Raw genomic sequence first — 13,782 nt, 5'->3', positions numbered from 1 at the left:
CTTCTACATTCCCATAAACAGAGTTATGGCAAAGGCCGAGTTTCCTATGAGCTTAGGAAGACATAACAAGATTATAAGCCCAGGCTAGGAAAATGTGCACCATAGAGTCACCTTTACAGTTATGAATTTAAAACCATTCGTCAAGCAGATTCAACAATAGGCCTGGGCCTTGGAGCACGCCAAAAATGAATGTAATTGAACACCGATTTGCCTTCATTCTCACATAGCGAGCACCTCGACACCAGAGCTGAATCTTTCTCACTGGCAAGGATGCATCTAAAATAACTCGGTTGATTAGCGCAAGCCACAGAAAAAAAATTCTTTTGAGGGGCCTCCACGATTTGACTTCCTCCCTATGCTTAACTTAAAAGCATTCTAGGCGGCCCTTACTATATATTTCGAAAAGTAGTCGGTTTGCTTTACGCGCTGAACTAACCTTTTCTTACTGGTGTCCGGAAGGTGAGCTTCGAAAGACAGATATACCCGCTTTTGGAGGTGCGGTAGAGAAGCTACTCTTAGCTACAGGCTGGTAAGGGACATCGGTTTAAGCTCTCTTAATTGGTAGCTCATCTCATTGGCTAGCTAGCTCATAGGGAATAGGTCTCTGGCTTGCTCTTGTCCGCTCTTTGGTTATCTATCGGAAAGAGTCGTAATCTTTCCTTTCTGTCTACAAAGAAATTCTTTCTATTGATTTTCGTGAATCTGGAATTTCTGTAATTATGGCAAACGGTCAAAGCGTTCTGATAAGGGAAGAAGATACGTAAGCCTTTTTTTGTCTTGAAAAAGGCCTGGATATCTCTTTCTGGCTATGATTGAATTGTCCGGTGTTGATGCATAGAATCATAGGCTTGAGGATTAATGAAATCCATTGCTATATCTTATCCATATTTAGTCAATCAAGTGAAAGTATGAAAAGGAAGTGAAAGTATTCAATATAAAAAGAAAGGAAGTGAAAGTATGAAAAGGAAGTGTTCTCAATTACGGAAGTGAAAGTATAAAATAAAAGGAAGTGTCAAAGGAAGTGTTCCAAATTGGCGCGTCTTCATCTATTTACTTTTATATTAGGGCTTGCTTGCTTTCATCTTAGTTTGAAGGACGAAAAGGCCCATACTATAATATAAGTTCCAATAGTGCTTCGCAATAGTGGGGCTGCGGCCCCCGCGAAAGCCGGTAAACGGTTGCTGTAAGATCTGAATCCTGAATGAAAGCGGAAACGCTGACAGGGAAACGTCACGGGAAGGCTAGCACCTATTTTCTTCTTATTATAGTATAGCTGGGTATCCCCGATAGGCTCGCCATACATATAAGTTCTCAGGAGAGGGCAGATAACGGGAAAGCTACTATTCAAACTCCTTCAAAGTGAGGGCAGATAACGTTAATGGTCTTTGTTTTTATCGAACTCAGACTCTAGGGTTATATTATAGTAAGGCGAATCTTTTCAACTTATATTATAGTATGGCTTAGTCGTAAATAGCCCCAAAGGCTAAGGAGATAAATAGCCCCAAAGGCGTAGAATAAACCATCTTACTAAAATAGAAATACCTCTGCTATGCAGAGAAGAGAAATAGCCTTTGGGTCTATTTTCGACTCAAAGAGGCGTAGCAGAGGTACTTATATTATAGTAAGGCGGATTAGTCTACTTAGTCGTAAATAGCCCCAAAGGCTATTTATATGCCTCTGCGTAGCAGAGGTACTTATCTTATATTATATACAGTTAGTCTACGCCAAAGGGGCTATTTATCTTCTTGGGGCTATTTATCTCCTTTATATTTATTTTAGGGGGGCTCGGAAGCGCAAGGGCTGCAAAGGGCACGGGCAGCCCCCGGCACCAGCTTGAAATAATTAGTATCTTGTGCATACCTCAGACAAGAATCAGACAAGAAGGACTTAGAAGCTACAGATATAAGGAGCTACACCACGGGCGCTTATTAATGACATGATTCCCGGTAGAGGTAGGAGACTGCTTTCGTCTGCCGGCATATTTAAATGAACTTTCACCTATCACTCTTATGTCTGCTTCCTTAGAAAGAAGATAATCCACTACTCATATAGTAGTATTGCGAGTTACTCGCAATAAGTTACAAAAGACTCTTCTCAGCCCATTCCAGTTATTTAGGAGGCTCCCCAGGCACATAAGGAAAGGAACTCAATAACTCCTAACTCTTCGCCCTATCGACTATGATCCCCTTCAAATAGGGATTAAGTGGGTTGCCCCTACCTAACCACCAATCCAAAGGTAGCCGATAGTACGAAAGGGACTTATCCGCTACTACGCTTAGCCGCGACTAAAATATGTTAGGGGGGCGCCTTGACAGACGAGTGGAGAGCATACGCCCACGGACTCGGAACCCTGCACCAGCCAGCCTATATAGACATAACCTCGAAAGATTAGACTTTTCAGCTAACTGACAGAGTCCGATCAATGACGAGGATGCTAGTATGGCTTTAGCAGAAACCGGCGAAAGGTTAACTTGAACCCTTCTTATCCAGAACTGCTTTGCAAATTATAGAGCCCCCAGTGTGGAATCAATTGATTTTTATTCTTATATAGAGACATCCATCATACATAGCAGAGCCTTGTATTGTTCGGCCACCGCCCTGTCGGCGATCACTATATCGTCGCCGAGAAGGGCATACTTTATAAAACCTTTCTCCTTGGGTCAACCAACCACGCAGCCAACCACACTATATAATGGTGTGAAAGGCTGAAGAGGGCCCAAGAGCCATCCCAGGGGTTGTCCTGCAGAAAAATTTAGTAATCTCGCCTTATTCAATAAAGGGCGATGAGTCCAAAATGTATTGCTGCCAAGGGCCCCTCGAACAACGCATAGCGCAAAGAGTCGTCCAAATATAAGATCTAAGATCTTTATAATGACTATCTCTGGCCACCTCGCCGCTGATAAATCTATGGATAGAATGTAAGAAGGATGAAAGCGGCTAAGACGGTGGATGGGACCTTCTTGATTGAAACATCATTAGGTATACGAGATAAGACCCGCATCGCCCAGCTATGCACAGGATGTAAGAGTCGTTGCTTGACATAGTTTCCTATGGCAAATAATCGTCTCTTACCGGCTCCCGATAGGGTGCACGTCAAACGACCGGGGACAGGACCTAGGGATCCTAAATGTTTTAGGAAACCTAATAAGATAGGCTCAACCGTTTCACGGAAAGAGTCTAGGTCCTTCCAGCAAGACTGAGTTGTATAACTATAGTTATAAGGATAAAATACCCTCTTTTACCACAACATCCCAGGATGCCAAGCCTCATACTTACCTTTAAATAACCGCGCCATTAAGGCAAATGCCGCCAATTCGTATTTCAATGAAGAAAATTTGGTTCTGGCTTCGGTACTTTCCAGTACCGGCGGTCATCGTTAGGCAGAGTCTTCCATGTCGGTTTCCAAGATATTCCTTTAGACAAAGGAATCTCGGAAATCCAAGGAAAGTCAAGTTGACTGATAGCTTTAAAACCTTCTTCCATTTTACCCATCACCTCCATTACCTTGGGGTATGTCTGAAGGGGAGTAGTTATAGAACTAAACGTCGCTTTGCTAACCCGCTTAGCGAGAGGAAGAATTCTACACACACTGAACCACGACAGATAAACCCTTACCAATCTATCACCTCTTTCGCTTCGAGACATAATGATGAATCGATGACGTTTCGGTATAATAGTTGGTATCCCCGCTCGACTTAGACTTACGTTGACTGCAGAGCTACCTACAATCACTGCAGACCCAGCATAGTACTGTTGCAAATGAACAGCACACTGCTTAAGGTACAGTGATGTAAACAATAGCCCTTACTTACGAAATTCAAAACGTAGAAAGACCTTAGAGTGACCAAAAAACGTAAACTTCTTCTGCTTCCGAATCATCATACAGTGATTCCATGTGATCACTACATTGGCTGGTGCCTTCATAGGGATCTTCGGCTTTGAGAATGAGTTCTTGCAATGGGAGTTTAGCCCGGCTGGCTTTCTTCGGAAGGGTTTTCTTTCTTCACCAAATTATAGTTAGAGATCCAATCAACATCAGCCGTAGATCTGGCCTTAAGTGCTAGGTCAAGCTTCTTTCTTTTCTTGAGTGGACGGTTCTTTTCTAAGTAGGCATAATAGAGTTCCGAAATTGTTTGAAGGTTGACTGAGCAGTATCTTGGAGCAGCGTTCATTCTGGTAGCTATTTCTTAAAGGTGAAAAGAGGGCTTCTTTGGAAGTGAGAAGGGTCCACGTATCGCCAGGGTTTGAAATTCTTGGCATAGTAGGATCATAGCCGAGTTGAAGCATGACTTGCCAGGGTTTGATCACTTCATTGCCCCTTAGTGCAGGCAAGGGGCGAGGTGAGCATTTCCTAGTGTTGTTGAAGGCCTCTCTACTGTGGATGCGCTACCTTCTCCTATCTCTCTATTCAGAAGAAAGCCGCTCTAGAACCTCTATACCCCTAACTCAAATGCGGCGCATAGCGATGGGACGGCTTTCAAAGGACGAGTAAGGGACAGGGAGGGGCGATTGGGGAGCAGGGTTCGAACTGGGCAAGGGCCTCTTTCCATTCCTATTGGGAAGAGGGGGCGGACAGAGAATCCAGAAGGCCGGGACTCAGTGCAACTACTTATACTCTTCTTCAACATCTTAACAGGGCGTTCTTCCACATCCTGTCCGTGTTAGCTCTTATCGAATCTCAAGTGTGAAGTGATCATTCTACGATAAAACAGAACACTCTCAAGCATTTGAACTCGCACTCCTTACCCTCACTCCTGTACCTAAACCTAACCTTGCAACCATATTACCATTACCCTACTCCTTTCCCATTACCCTTTCGCCGTGCCTACTAGCCTTGCGCACCTAGGATAGTTGCTTTGTCCCACAGACACGCGGAGAATATATCCCATTGCATTCGATGCTTAGGACTCCTGACCCTTCTCGCCAGCAAGCTCTTGCTTAATGGGGGAAGACGACCATTGCGGAAACCATCGAAACCCGGCATGAATGGGAATGTCGAATGCCCGAGGGATATACCTTTCAGCAAGAGAAAGCCACTTCGCCTCTAGCTCTTCTAGGAGCGCTATTGGAACAACAGAAGCAGGAGGTGAGACGGGCTAAACTAATTTTATTGCGTACAAAGATGGGCTTGGAACACGAGTAGAACGACTCTATCAAGGCTATCCTTCGGTAACATTAGAAAGTAAGAAAAGAAAGAAAGCACAACTTCTCATTCGAAGCATGAAAGTGGTCAGGTCACTTAGAGCCGGAAGAGAGAGGGGTGGCCTTATAGAAGGTTGGGGGCCCCGTCGTTCTCACTCGGCCCTTGTTGTTTTAAAAGAATCTCACGCCTGCTTGAGAACCCGAGAAAATGTGCGTTTGGAGTCAGGCTTTAGTAAATCACAACAGGCTAATCTCTAAGCTTAAGAATTAGGAAAACCAGCAATCCCATAGTGACTCGATTATGTTGGTGCCACAGATTCCACCCCTACTAGCTACCATCTATATGTTGACTACGCCTCTACTATCCCAACAGTACTTGCTATAGTTGAATAGCTCGATGATCATTTCCCAAAATAGTTGATATTTGCACACGAGACAAAGATGACTGTTGGTATTCAATTGACTGGGCAGATCCTTCTCGGTTATATAGAATGAATAAAGATGCGCATTAGCCCAATCTCATTCTGATCTTAATCTTAAGTTGAAGTGAATAAAATAAATGGATGATGCATGGTCGACCGACCCTGAATGGAATGCAGCACTTCTTAGTGGCGATGATGATGTAGCAGAGATCCATGTGTTTGGAGAACACCACAATACAGCAGCTTCATATTCAATTAAAACATCTTCCAGTATAACATAGTTGCATACTATACTGACTTTCAATTCAAACTAAAGGAACCGCTAACACTATCACTGGCTATAAAGAACTGACTTGCTAGATTCGGGGCTAAGGGCAAAGATCTTAAGAATAGAGTAATACACCCGAGTACCTTCCTGACGAGCTGGCAAGAGGAGGGACAGATAGGCTCGTTTTAAAGTTAGGCCCAAAAAACCTAGTAAGTAATTATGTAAATTTCGGATTAGTCGTAAATAGCCCCTTTGGCGTAGACTAACTGTATATAATATAAGATAAGTACCTCTGCTACAACTTACTATATTTTTGGGGCAGATAAATAGCCAAAGGGGCTATTTACGACTAAAGGAGAGAAATAGCCCCTTTGGCCCTACTTACTATAATTAAGTTCTAATCCGCCTTACTATAATATAAGTTCCTCTGCTATGCAGAGTAGATAAATAGCCTTTGGGGCTATTTACGAAAGGAGAGAAATAGCCCCTTTGGCGTAGACTAACTGTATATAATATAAGATAAGTACCTCTGCTACAACTTACTATATTTTTGGGGCCCAATATAAAAGTAAGTAAGTTAATAGCCAAAGTATTTACGAAAGGAGATAAATAGCCCCAAAGGCGTAAACTAATCCGTCTTACTATAATATAAAGACCTCAGCTATGCTGAGTAGAAAAATAGCCTTTGGGGCTATTTACGACTAAAGGAGAGAAATAGCCCCTTTGGCCCCCCATAATATTAAGTTAAGTTCTAACTGTATATAATATAAGATAAGTACCTCTGCTACGCAGAGGCATATAAATAGCCTTTGGGGCTATTTACGACTAAAGGAGAGAAATTGCCCCAAAGGCGTAGACTAACTGTATATAATATAAGATAAGTACCTCTGCTACGCAGAGGCATATAAATAGCCTTTGGGGCTATTTACGACTAAGCCTAAAATAAATATAAAGGAGATATTTACCTAAAATCAATATAAAGGAGATATTCACCTAAAATCAATATAAAGAAATTTCCGAATTTACCTAAAATAAATAGAAAGGAGATATTTACCTAAAAAATATAAATAAATTATAGTAAGGGCGACAATTTACTTTTATATTAGGCAATTTATACAATTTACTATATTTTAGGAACTACTACTTTTGCAGGCACGACTTGCAGCAACAAGTCGTCAATGGTGTACCATTGACTCTTCGGGGCCGAGTGAGAAAGTATTCGCCTAATATAAAAGTAAATTGTAGATTCATGAAGGAAGGTCTTCGCTGTCCCCAACTTTAATAGTGCCCGTCCCCAACTGTCCCCAACTGAGTTCTTCGTTGCCCGTCCGATGAGGCTGCACTTGTCCATTCGTCGCTTCCCAACGGAGGATTCGGATGACTCAGCCAGCCCGAGCTCTCTTCAGTTCTGAGCTCTCTTTAAGCGGTGGGCTCGTTCCACTCTGTTGCACGAGCTGGGCCATCGATCGAAGAATTCTTCCACGGGACGAGTGGGGAGGTCGCTCTGCTCCTTCTTTCTCGCACCGCTACGTAGGCCTTCCGTTCTCTCTCATTCGCTCCGAAGATAAGCAGACGGCAAGAAGCTGGAAGTTCTAGTCTCAAAAGGTCCGACGAAGAGAAGCAGACGGCTACGTGAGAAGCTATAGTGAAAAGTAAAGCGGTGGGCTTTGCCTAAAATAAATATAAATTCCAAATCGAAAATTTACTTTTATATTAGGGCATGGTGGATTCACTTTGATTCGTCAACGAGAGCTTCCGACGCCTAAAATCAAGTAAGTTCCGCCTCTCCGCTTCTAAACCCACTCCGAACCTTTCCATTCTATTATAGAACCAAACCCCAATATAAAAGTAAATTATGCGGAATTTATATTTATTTTAGTTAGTCGTAAATAGCCCCAAAGGCTATTTATCTGCTCTGCATAGCAGAGGAACTTATATTATATACAGGCGGATTAGAACTTAATTATAGTAAGTAGGGCCTTTGGGGCTATTTATCTCCTTTACTAGATTTTTGGGATGAGCAACCGTTAGGCATTGATTTTCCGGCTCACCCAAGACCGATATCCATTACCCGAATAGCAACCGTTAGGCACTTCTTCCGGCTCACCCGACACCCGACTTAGTTAGGCGAATACCTTAGCTTGACTGCTTCTCCGCTGATGATCCCACGAGAGCTCCTTGAAGTAGCCCCTCACATTCTTAAATAAGATGACTTAGTGGTCAAGATTAATTAGCTGGTCTACTCGCTCCTTCTCTTTAGCACTTGACGCTCGTCCTGGTCTCTAGGGAAGGGAAGAAGAGTCTGGCTCACCGCGCGCACGCACTCATCGGCCCTTACTATATATTTCTGGCTGGGACATCTTTCTATTTCTATATATATAATGTCTCGCTACTCATTCATGTCTGTCTCGCTTGGGAAAGCCGAACCTTTCAAAAGACTGAGCCAGGATCGCATGCCGTACCGTCCCCTACTTTGACGCGTAGCACCTTGTCTGCTTAGTTACTAAGCTGGGCTCCTTCTATTATCATAGGCTTTCCTCCGCCTGGCACTATTGCTTCTCCACTGGCACAAGCCCTCTCTCTCCATCCCTTGTACTACGAGTCTGATTTCTGACTGTCCTACTTGCTTTCCCGAGTCCTCCCTTCCACCCACACCCGAGCGAAGAGAAAGAGAATTGGCACTCCGAATCTTGCGACTACTTTCTCAGTCATATTGGATAACTTTAATGGCAAAAGAAACCTATTTGTAGAGCGGGACTGGTCGAACAGCTATATGAGCTCACTTTTTTGCTTAAATTCACCAACTTGTAGAGCGGGACTGGTTGAACAGTTATATTGGACTCCCTCGTGCGAGTTTAACATTCCTTAGCCTCAATAGGACCACCGGCTCCTCAATCCTTAGCCTCAATAGGACCCACCGGCTCCTCATTCACGTCGCTGTCACTCGAACTGAGCTTCTCACCCTCTGAGTTCTTTCTGTCGCTCCTCTAACGCGTCACTGCTGCTCGCTCCTCCTCCTCAGTCCCGAGCCGAGGTACCGGTCGGCTGCCTCTCTTATCAGGCCCTACTCGAGGTCGGCATAGCAACTTTGATTCTTCCTCGGCATAGCAACTTTACCACTCTCTTTGATTGGGTTGAGTTTCTTCGCTCCTCATTCATGACTTGAGAACTTGATCCCGTGCTAATAATTCCCGCCCCTAAAATCAAGTAAATAAATTATAGTAAGGATGACTTTCACTCTTAGTGGTTGCAAAGGAAGGGAAAGATCTTGCTTTTTGCAAAGATTTCACTTCGTTCAACTTTGCCGTTTGACTTTGCCCCGCTCCGCACCTATATCTCCATGACCTAGCTCGGACTGCCTGGACAGCGAACTATCTCAAGCCTAGCTCGGACTGCCTGAACCGCTAGTCAGGCCTGGACCCGCTCCGCTCAACTTTGCCGTCCCTCTTTAGTACGCAGCAAAAGGATCAAGCATAGCACCGAAACCGAATGAATAGGCCCCGCATCGAAGCTCTGCACCGGAAGCTCTGCACACTAGCTAAGCTAAGCATCTAGTTTTACACATCGAAGCTCTGCACACTAGACCTCGCGTCACTCACCGTTCAGAGCCTGTTAACTTGCTTCCCTAACTTATTATATTCTGATTGGGCCCACTCTACTTATTGAGGCCTCGGAGATCCCAAACCATGCTGATCCCGTCCAGGAACTCTTTCCCAGCTCTATTCTACTGGTCCTATTGGATTAGTCTACCTCTGCTATTTGGATTAGTCTACCTCTGCTACTTACTTGGATTAGTCCACCTCCTCTACCGCGTAGTGGGATGAACATGAACCACCGTTGAGTAAAGGTCGAGCGGAGAAGATTCTTCGACTACTACTGGAGATGGCTGGAATCTTTCCCGAGTCGGATTGGAAGGAGATGAGGACAGGACCGCCCTTGCATTGCACTCACTCTTCTTGCTTCCCGGAGATTAGTTCAGTTCAGCAAGCAGGGACTGATGAGCCCACCTTTGCACTGCACCTGAATTCATCGACTGAGCCTTCGCCCTCCCTTATGGTCGCCTTTCTAATCTCATTTTGACTACTTTCTCAGCTATATCGGACTGCTTTTTCAGTTCTTTTCACCCACTTCCAGAAGGGGACTCCTTTATCAGCTATAAGAGATCAAAAGAATGGTTCCGACGCCGATAGAAAGTCACCGACTCCAGAGCCCGATACTTGGATGAGGTAGAGCTTGGATTCGTGAGCTGCTTCCCTTGGAACTTATATTATGTACAGGCTATCTGATCCGGCTTCCACTGGCTCTGGCTTTGCACTCGAGATCGATCTATATGATGGTCAACTTTGATGTCCCTCGTCTGACTGCCGCAGCGAGCTAAACTATAACTTATGCTTATATACGATAGTCGCAACTTCTCCTTACCTATAATAATGGGCTGCTCCCCGAGGTATCCCGAGTAGTGAACTTGCTTTGAACGAAGACTTGCGAGAGTTGAGTGCGAGTGCTTTCTGACTTTTGAACTGGTGACACGCAAATTAACGTTGCTTTCGTTTCGTAGAGCCCTTTCTCTCTCTCGTTCTTAGCCTCCGTCACCTTACCTTTACGTCGATTCTTTGCCCCGTATTAGACTCCGCTTCCCTTCGCTTCGCAGTTGCTTTATCGCCATCAAGTCTATAGTCTCTTCTTTCTTCGATTGATTATGAGTGGGCTGGGCGAGCGGAGCCTGTCCCGGACTGATGATCTCATATCCAAATTATAGTAAGTGTGGCCTTCTCAGTCGCTACTACTCTGCCATGCCCCACGGTTGCCTATTATTTCATGCCTGATGCCTGCCTGGAGTTTTGGTCTAGCGGGAGTGCCGAGTACGACCTCATATTCAATTGAGTTCTGGCTCCCGACCGAATATAGGGGTGAAGGAAGCTCCCTGCCTCTCGCCCAACTTGTCCTCTCCACTTTCTGATCTTGATTCTTCGTCGGCCAACACTATAATTTCTTACTGAACTTCATTGGTTTACAAAGGGTCCGCAGAACTGTCCCATACTATCGAGCATTGGTTGACTTCGGGTCCGCCGAGCTCCGAAGACTACCACTTCTCATTAATTGACAACAGCTGCGAGATTTGAACAAATGAGAAGAAAATGAGAACTGAAGAAGCGAGTGAGTGCTTACTTAATGAGAGGGTAGGCTCTCTTGCTCTTCCGAAGATGCGTTTACTATAATTAAAGGAAAAGAGCTCGGCAGAACTTATATTATAGTAAGTGCGGCAAGTAAAGGAAAGCCGGAGAACTCTGATCTTCCAGGCATGACTTGAACTCTTGTCGGCTGCTGATCTGAATCTCTGCCTTCTAGCCCGAGCACCTCCCCTCCTATTGCCTCCAGCCTCTTCGGGAAGAAAGGGCGCTAGACCACTGGACCAACCTACTAAAACCCATTCTGTCCTCTACTCGCATTAGTCGATCAGTGATGCATGGTAGATCAGCTCTGAGTCTCTATGCCATGTCTGGTTGATCTTTCGCTCCGCACCTCGCTTATGAGACTTGCCTCTTAGCACCGCTCCTTTAATTGGTCTGGTCTTTCCTTCTGATCCGCCTACTCCCGATGCATGCCCTTGCTTTGCTCGTTTAATTGCAGAGATCGCGCTGAGAAGTTGACTGATTGTCAGGTAAAGCTTAATTGGATAAATGGTTTAGAAGCGACTTCTTTCTTGAATCTACTCCTCTCCCGTCCAGGAACTCCGCCTCTCCGCTGATGATCTTACTTGCTTACTTAAGAAAGAAGATCAAGTGATTGACTGGGGTTCGTGGTCTCTGCTTATCACTCGCTCGCTGATCACCATTGGATCTTGCCATCTCTACTGGCCATGTTTTTATTGCAAGACACTTGGGCAATCGGAGACTCAGCATGATAGAGACTAGCTTAGCTGCAAGAGAATCAGCTTTCAGTTAGAGGATAGAGGTGCGAGGATAACGACGCCTACTTCTCGCCTTGGACTCCTGTGGTGCCGGGTCCCGCCTCCGACCGAACTCTCTTCTCCATATTCACTCTCCACTTGACAGAGTTCTCGAGGGCTCATTCAATCCGAGTGATGTTATCCAAACCTTGCCTGCGATGACAACCAAGGACTGATCTGCCCGGGCACTCCTTCTCGGGACCGAGGAAGATGATTGAAAAGAGAAAAGAAATAGAACTCGTGAAAAAAAAAACAAAATAAGATAAGAGACTGCAAAAACTGAAATTTATTATAGTATGGGAGACAAACTGAGAAGAGAGACAAGAGAACATAACTGAACTCTTATCCTTTCCTTATATAGCTGAACTCTCTGATTCGCAAGCACCTTTGCTTCGTGGGCTTTGATTGCAAAGATTTCGCTGTCGCTTTGCCGCTCATTGCTTTCTGGTCGCTACTACCAAGGGAGGATTCCCACTACCCACCTTGGGTCGATTCCCGTCCCTACTTCCACGTCTGGTCTAGCTCCGCATCTTTGAATCCAACTCGAGAGGTGGGGCTCTTGATCTAACTTCAGGCTCTAGGTGGGGCTCTTGATATAACTCGCTAAAAGAAAGCTGGGGCGTCATTTTTGGTTCTAGCAGCTCTGCGTCTCCTCGTTTGATCTCAGGCACCTTATAGGCACCTTATAGGCTCCAATTCATATCACCGGGCCATTTCACTTCACTCTGAGCCGAACGATGCCAATCGAATCTCTTATGAATATGACGTCGCAGGCTCGTTCCTCCTCACCGATCTGGTTGTTCGTCAATCCGACGCCTTTCCTATTCGAGTAAGGCTTTCCTCCTCTCCACTAATTGCACAAGACAATCAGTCCACGTCCACTTGGTAATTGCACAAGACAATCAGTATTCGTCCGGGTTTCGCTCCTACTTGGTTCAAACCTTACTATATTTGGCAGCTACGGGCACACCGTCCGGTTCAGCAGAGAGAGTAGGAAGACTGCACTTCGCTTCTCCTCGCCGGGATCTATTCCATGCCGATCGGAGCTCCCCACCTTTCTGGTAAAGGGCTCCACGTCCCTTCCTTGACCCGCCTCTATCCCCTCATAGTCACCGCGTAGCTCACCGCTCCTTGAACTCATAGCCGCTAGCTGTCTTGCGAGCTGGGATCCGGATCCATTCTCGCTGACTTCACTAGGGCTCGGAGAGGACAGGATTCCTGAACCCTGCACCCCATCTTCTGCCTCGTGAACCGCTTTAGTGGGGAGTTCCCAACTCGAGGTCGGCTCCTAGGATTTATTTAAGGATTGCTTCGAAAGGATAGCTTTGATCGCGCATAGCTTGGCGGGAAGCTCTCAACGGGATCTGGTCTTCGGGGCTTATATAAAATGGTAGGTCTCTCCCGCTCTGCCCACGTGGGGGTTTCATTCCTCGGAACTCTGTCGCCTCTTTCAGAGCCTTTCTTCATTTCCGTCTTTCGCTCGTGAAAAGTATGAGGGGAAGTCTTCATTCGTTCAAAACAAAAGTAAAGCGGTGGGCTTTGCCTAAAATAAATATAAATTCCAAATCGAACCCTGGTGGATTCACACTTCGGATGGGCTGGCTCGTCTTCGTGAACCCTTCTTCGTGAACCTTCCGTGTGGTCGCCTACTGAAGTTGCTAATTTCCTTTATGTACTTCTCGTCTTATTAAATTGAAGAAAAGTAGTGGTTTCGCACTTATATGAGACTGAATTTCTCGCTTTTTGAACTGAATCGTAGAGCAACACTACTTTTGCTTATATATCGGACAATCAAAGTTGCCTTCAAAGAGGAGTCTCCGAGCAACACTACTTCTCCAGTTATATTGGACGTACTATGGTTTGGTTTCACTCAGTTGAATTGGCTTCGCCACCTCGCGAGCTTCCATTGCTTGGTAAGGTCAAGCCGTTCACCTCACACTGATCCCGGCCAGGGAAGAGTTGAGTGAGAGCGCAGAGCCTCTTCACTCTGCCTCACAGCA

General features: G+C 45.2%; 1 pseudogene; it reads right to left on the bottom strand.

Annotated features, from left to right (window-relative positions):
* Positions 1 to 2,156: 2,156 nt before the first annotated feature.
* Positions 2,157 to 3,295, bottom strand: LOC141819193 (putative mitochondrial protein AtMg01110; annotated as a pseudogene).
* Positions 3,296 to 13,782: the final 10,487 nt, after the last annotated feature.

This window comes from Curcuma longa, unplaced genomic scaffold, assembly GCF_044706935.1.
Source record: "Curcuma longa cultivar G26 ecotype Majalengka, Jawa Barat unplaced genomic scaffold, ITB_CL_G26_1.1 contig_28207, whole genome shotgun sequence".
NCBI classification, from domain to species: Eukaryota; Viridiplantae; Streptophyta; class Magnoliopsida; order Zingiberales; family Zingiberaceae; genus Curcuma; species Curcuma longa.
Note: the sequence above shows the minus strand (reverse complement) of the source record. Positions and strands in the feature narration are given on the sequence as shown.